We start from the raw sequence: 6326 nt of genomic DNA, 5'->3' as shown, positions 1-6326 counted from the left end.
TCAGCTTGCACACAATGAAAATGATGTGGTAGAACATTTGAATAGAGAAATTTAGTTGCGATCCAGGCTGCCAACGGATCTGTTGAGATAAGCCTTTTAACACTTCATAAATGAAATGTTCTTATGCAACTCCATTCTTCACATCATGCAAGGGTTTTAACCAGTGCTCAGTCCATACAGCTCCGACCATTTCTCGCAGGCTTCTGAAAGTCAGTGGTAGCTCTTGGTCTGAAAGGTATTTGCTCTCCTGTTCTGTCAGGCCCACAATCCATCCCCCCATCTGTTTTTCTTTGTTAGACAAGAAACTTTCTAGTACACAACCTTAACAACTCCTCAAGATATTTACAGGCTTCTTCTCTAAGTTGTTCAAAAGTCAAGATGTTCCATGTCCTTCCAAGAAGGCCTCCTAAAGGACACATTTTTCCTATGTATACCATCATCAAGAGAGAAACTCACTCTTAAGCAAAAAGTCACATTCTTTACAGAAGCAGCTCTCACTTTCTGGGTGACTTTCTACTCACAATTAGACTACTTGAATTTCTGTCTGCTGCAGAAATCTCATCAATGCATCTCCTGAAAGCCCAGCACCTTTGGGCAGCAGTAGCTGGAGTTAAGTTGTAGATCAAGCAAAATTATGTGCATGCACACTCACACACCTGATCCTTCAAAGAAGAGCATTAGGATGTCCAAGAAGGGCTCATGAGAATGCTGGAAACCCTTTGCTTTAAAGGCATCTCAAGAAGGAGAGTAACAAGTGTGTTAAGAAGAAAGACATTGGGTAGAAATACATATAGCCAGCTCTGAAAAAAAAAAGCTAGACTTGTCAGTCAATGTAATCTTTCAACAAAAAAAATGCATTAACAGGCTGTTTGCAGCAGAGCACTGATTTTTTAGTTCCACTACAAGCAACTGAGAGGGGGGAGAGCTCACAGGGCAGGAGCAAACATTTTAAGAAGCTGGTGTAAGACGAGCTCTTCACGTTGAAGGAAGCCTGAATACGTAATACATTTTTTCTCTCCTGCTTTCTAGTCAATGCCTTCTCCTGAGCAGGGGCAAAAATTTTCCTCATCTCACAAAAAACAACTTTAGTTCCTAAACTGGCCACGGTAACAAAGAATTTCTTGTTTGATTCTCCTGATTTCACAAAAGGCAAAACCTGCCAGCCATTACCATTCCCAACTGCACTATACACCTCTGCAGTTCTTGGTGAAACCCTGTCTGCAAAGAGAGCAGTTCAAGGAGAAGGTGCAGTAGTGTCACATGCACTGGATTAATGAAGTAGCTGAAGTGAGAAGAATCCCAGATGATGCTGGATACTTCCTCAACCACCATTCTTCCCTGTCTCAATCTCCAGATCTTTAAGAATCTGGGTGGAAAGAGGGGTTTTTGTTTTGTTTTGTTTTTCCTGAAAGAATGGAAAGAAACATTACACCAAACCTTATTTATATGCCAAGTTGTATTTACAGCTTTATCTGTGAATGACAAAGGATAAAAGCAACGACAGCAAGTGAGAAATACAAATGCTTAGGGTAGACCCTGTAAGAGATGATGTGGCTCTTCAAGCCAAACCCACCAGGAGTTTGTGCTTCCACAAAACCTGGACAACATCCTGTGTTACAAATAAGAGAGTTTCAGCTTTGCCATCAGCTTTATTAAGTAGCCCTGACTGCTGTGTAAGGAGTCAAGGGAACAACTAGCTCTGAGCGAACCGTAAAACAATGTTAGTATTTCAGCTGTCTCTTGCTCCAGGTCTTGCCCCTCCTGCCTCCACACCTTAATCAGCCTTTGGATTTTAAAAAAACAATCCCAGCTCTATTAAAAATAAATAATTAAATAAAAACTCCTAGACTAATTAACTTCTAAAAGCCGTATTACTCAGCCAGCGTAAGTCAGAGAAAAGTTGAGAAGGGAAAAGGGACAATAACATGCATGCTAATCAAAACTAGTTCAAAGCATAAACTTGAAGAGGTGGGCCTTTTTCCTTTTAATACAGAGGATAAAAATCTGAGCTGCAGAGTCAGTTCAGGAGTAGCTGCTGCCTAAAATTTCACATTTCTGACATGGAGTGAGCTGTCACCCCCATGTTTCAGGGACTCCTCTGCACAAGCCAAAGTGAACACAGATCCTGGTGAACCCACCAGTGCTTTCCCCACAGGGAACTGGACAGCCCTGCCTGGGCAGCCTGAGCAACCAGATGGGGATCCTTCCCACTCGGGACACAAGCTCCAAATGTTTCAGGTGTCTCTTATGTGAAATATCTACATGTGAGGGAACTTGGACACAGGAAGAACAACACCACAGAGAACAAAGAACAGACAGATGGGGACTAAGTGTGGGAAGAAGAGTGCTAGGAGTGCTCTCCCTCTCTACATGACACCAAGAATGGAAGAGGATCCCAATGGGGACCAAGCAGAAGGGGAAGGAAGGAAGGAAGGAGATCCAAATGCAGATTTCAGGGAGACAAGAGGCAGGACAAATTGAGGCTTGTTGTTCTGTGAATATCACAGAAAAAATAATAATAATAATAATAAAAAAAAAATATATATATATATATACATACACTCAAGGTTTGCTTCACTCAGCATCAGCCTAACTGATGGGCTTTGACACAGCACAGAAAACAGCTCCAATCACTTCTCAAGAGTCCTGATAGAGTTTGCCAACACAGGGACACCAGAGAAACAGATGTAATTTTGGAACAAATTTCTGAGTTATCAGCACCAACTGAACTGGATTTTCAAAATAAACATTGCAGCCAACATGTCTCTCTCAGGCTAAACTCATTGGAAAATCTGTGCTGAACTCCAAATTGCTATTTACAGCTGCTGACAGCCCAGTCTTGAGAAAGAAAAGCCATCAGCAAAAGGCTACTGCTGGGGCACTGTTCTATTTAGCCAAAGAGTCTGCTTTTTCCATGAATTAAGCCAATGCCGGAAAGTTTAAAGAGTCCTTATCACCTTTATCTCTGCTTCATGTGTGAAAACGAGTTACGACCTTCCACCTGCCCACAGTACAGACAGACTCACTCTTTCTTTGGTTTTACAATAGTGTTTTCCTACTTTCTGTACTTGTTTTTCTCTCCTCTGTTGTGGGAAAAATCCACGTGGACGAGAAGGGAAATTACTGGACAATAAAGGGGAAACAATGACACTGACAGCACTCCGAGCTGTAAAAAGCACAAAGTAAACACAAAAGAAAAAATATTTTTTCCCTTCTAACCTTGTTTGTTTAGCCATTAGAGGTACTACTTTTTTCAGCCAAATAGAGAAGGCAATGTTTACAGCTGGCAATGGCACTTGCTTTTTCAGTTTACGTCCCTTTGAAAGCACGTTACCTGAAAAAAAAAAAAAACAAAAAAACAACACATCAATATTTTGAAAGCCTGCACAGAGGAAACAGAAGTTCACATTCACATCATACTGCTACAGTCATAGCACTGATGTGATTCTAACATAAGGATACGTTAAGAGGCTGATAAATTAAGCTTGGAGTTGATCGTAAGCCACCTCGTTTGAGATTGCTAAATCATGCTCAACTTCTTCAAATACAGACATGTTTTTGTAGCATGCCTTTTGCCCAAAGAAATCAAAAGATGAGAGGCAGCAGGATCAAAAAACTGTCAGCAGGATTAAAGGCCTGGAAGTCTTTAGCAGTAACAACATTGCAGTCTTAAACATGGCAGAACTAAAGCTAAGCCACATGAAATGAGCACAGTCAAGATTTAGTGCTGGCCTCCATCGGCCTAACAGGGAACTGAGCTAACATCTGTGCTCCCAGAACTCACATAAGTCTCCTGGACACCTGACAGAGTCATCAAGCATTAGTGAGAGCCATCTACTCCCTCTGCAATTGTCCTCAAATCAGCAGTGTTTAATATTCATTTCCCAGGTGTATGACCCATCACAGGGAACACATTCACAACACAGAACATTTCATGCTCCAATATACTGGCACGAATCTTGTTTCCCCCCCCCCGCCTCTTCCCAGTCCCATTTGAAGTACATGGCTGATAAGACTGACTTCATAGGCACTAGGAAACACTAAGAAACACAGCCCAGCGTTTGGGGCATTTGCTGCACTATAATTCATGTGTGAACAGCATTTTCATGAAGACATGCAGCCAAAGCCCCCATCATGTTAGAACAAATAATCTGTATGGTCTAGCTGAGAAATCCAACCCGTAGCTAGGGAGCCCCTCTGGGGCCACTACTCGTAATGGCACACACCACCATGAAGCTGCACACCTCAGGGCTTGGTCTGGCCAACCAACACCAATCCTAAACGATAAACCAGCTAGGAAACAGCTACAAAAGGCTTCCTAGGGCAGGTGAAAGCTCAGCTTGATGTTCTTTCCCTTGCTGCATTACAGGTTTGCGCACAATAAGGAATGAACTTTTATCGGTTTCTTAGAGCTGCAAGGAAAATCAGCTGTGAGCACAGTGCAGATAGACCATGTACCAACCTCCTAATGCGGGAAGCAAGAGTGTGTCCAGGACTACATCCTGCTCCCCATGGTCATTTCATTGCACTATGACAACACTTGAGAGAGGGTCATCCTAAGAGACAGTAGGAAAGCAATGCAAGTGAAACATCAGAGAATAAAAGCTACTGGAGAAAAAGAAAGGCAAAGGGAAGAATAGAGCACGATGCCCAAAACTTGTGGAAGAAAAAGAGGATTGTCAAACACGACCATCTTTAAAGGAAGAACTTTGTTCCACTACATAACACTTGCTTACTTAGTTGCCTTCTTGATCTCCTGGAGTTCTGCTTTCAATCACTGCACAGTGAAATGCAGCACATATATCCAAACCACCATAAGCCCAATAACTTCCACAAGCCATCGCTGCACTCCCAACTTCCAGTCATGAGACTCCTTCCAGCATAGCAGGAATTATGTTTGCAAAACATTATCAGGGCATCATACAGACAATAACAAAGAAGTGGCTGTTTGCTTTCATTAATAAAGGCTGCTCTCCCCACAAAGTTTGTTTTCTCCGGAGAACAAAGAAGTCACAGCACACTGGGAGGAAACAACAGAGTAAGGAAAATAACAACAGCTGGCAGAAGCAAAGCATTTTCTTTCCTGTTGGAAGACTGAAGCCTCCTGTTTTGCCTTTTTCACACCCCCCACCCCCACCCCTAAGATTGTTCCCCCTCAAACAACAGTAAAATTGGAGACAGCTCACCTAGGTCCTGGAAGAGGGAGGAGAAATCGTGTATTTTGAGAACAAGTTGGGTAAAACAAGAGGGAAGGGAATCTGTGTCCCCTCATCCCCAGCATTTCACCACATCATCTCAGCATGCAGAGCTGAGAACACCCAGTACAGCAAGTCATAGCCGTGCAGAGAAACTGGCAGCTCTGCCACAGGAAGATCTCTGAAGGTGCCGATGCAACTCAACCAGAGGCTCTCTAAAGAGCCTATTGGATTCCCTCTCCCTAGATACAGGTTTGCAGTGCTGGCAGAAAACAATGGTCTCCTTACACGAAAAGCTGTATGAGAAAAAGCAGAAACTGTCAACTTGAAGCCATTACATTCCCAGACAACGGCTCTTTACCTCTGTCAGTCTATCTGTATCAGTCTAGGACTGTCCCAGTTGCAAGAATCCTATTTCTTAAAAATAAATAAATAAAAATTTAAATTAAAAACTGATTATTCTTACATGAATGCAACTAGTCACCAGCTAATGTTCACAAGGTATTACACTCTCAGCAACAGAGATGCATTATCTGTAGCGTGCTGCTGCAAGAAACCAACACCTTCATGAAGAAATACTCATTTTAGATGAAGTTTATGATTTGAACTGTAATTACTGAGATCAGTCTATTTCAGTGATTCCAGCGATATGGATTCAATATGGCAACTTTTCCCTTGTTAGCCTCATTAGATTTGTTTGAAGCATTAAAAAACCTACAGACATCAACACAGATTCTCCAGTGCCTTTAGAGACCTTCACTTCCTGCTTGCGAACCACTAGCAGCACCTAGTGGTCAGAATGAATAGGGCCTTTTCAGATTGGTCAGGTAATGAAACATAGGGAGATCGATTCTAAACATTTTATCAGCTTACTTACAGGATCAGCTTGAATCTCAGTGAGGCCAGTGTTACACACACTCCTCAAATGCTCATATTATTTCTGTAATCCAATGAACTTTTATCTGAATTCAGACCTCTGGATATTTCAAGTAGCCCAGGGATTGCCATCAGGTCAGTCTCTACTACAACTACCCAGGCAAGAACCTAACCTTCCCACAAGCCCGGACAGCATCAGTAGAGCTCCCAGAAGCATACCATGTTCATGTGGCGTGAAGGAGCCTGATGATGGCA

Source organism: Meleagris gallopavo, chromosome 2 (assembly GCF_905368555.1).
Source record: "Meleagris gallopavo chromosome 2, MGAL_WU_HG_1.1, whole genome shotgun sequence".
In the NCBI taxonomy this organism is placed as follows: domain Eukaryota; kingdom Metazoa; phylum Chordata; class Aves; order Galliformes; family Phasianidae; genus Meleagris; species Meleagris gallopavo.
Note: the sequence above shows the minus strand (reverse complement) of the source record.